Source organism: Trachymyrmex septentrionalis, unplaced genomic scaffold (assembly GCF_001594115.1).
Source record: "Trachymyrmex septentrionalis isolate Tsep2-gDNA-1 unplaced genomic scaffold, Tsep1.0 scaffold44, whole genome shotgun sequence".
Lineage (NCBI taxonomy): Eukaryota > Metazoa > Arthropoda > Insecta > Hymenoptera > Formicidae > Trachymyrmex > Trachymyrmex septentrionalis.
Genome location: NW_017305611.1, coordinates 3,324,551 through 3,324,799, shown reverse-complemented (window position 1 = coordinate 3,324,799; position 249 = coordinate 3,324,551).

Genomic DNA, 249 nt, shown 5'->3' with positions numbered 1-249 from the left:
CTCTCTCTCTCTCTCTCTCTCTCTCTCTCTCTCTCTCTCTACCAAACTTAACGCTCAATCAGTATCTCGCAGTTCAAACATTTTAACATCCTTGAGAGAAATGACATTATTGATACCCAGATAATAAAGTAAGTTTCAGACTTATTTCACACTATACGATAATGACTTCATTGAATTTAATGCGTTTTTTAAAAATAAATATCAATTAAATATAGTCGGACTGAAAAAATTATATAGTCACTACAAAAA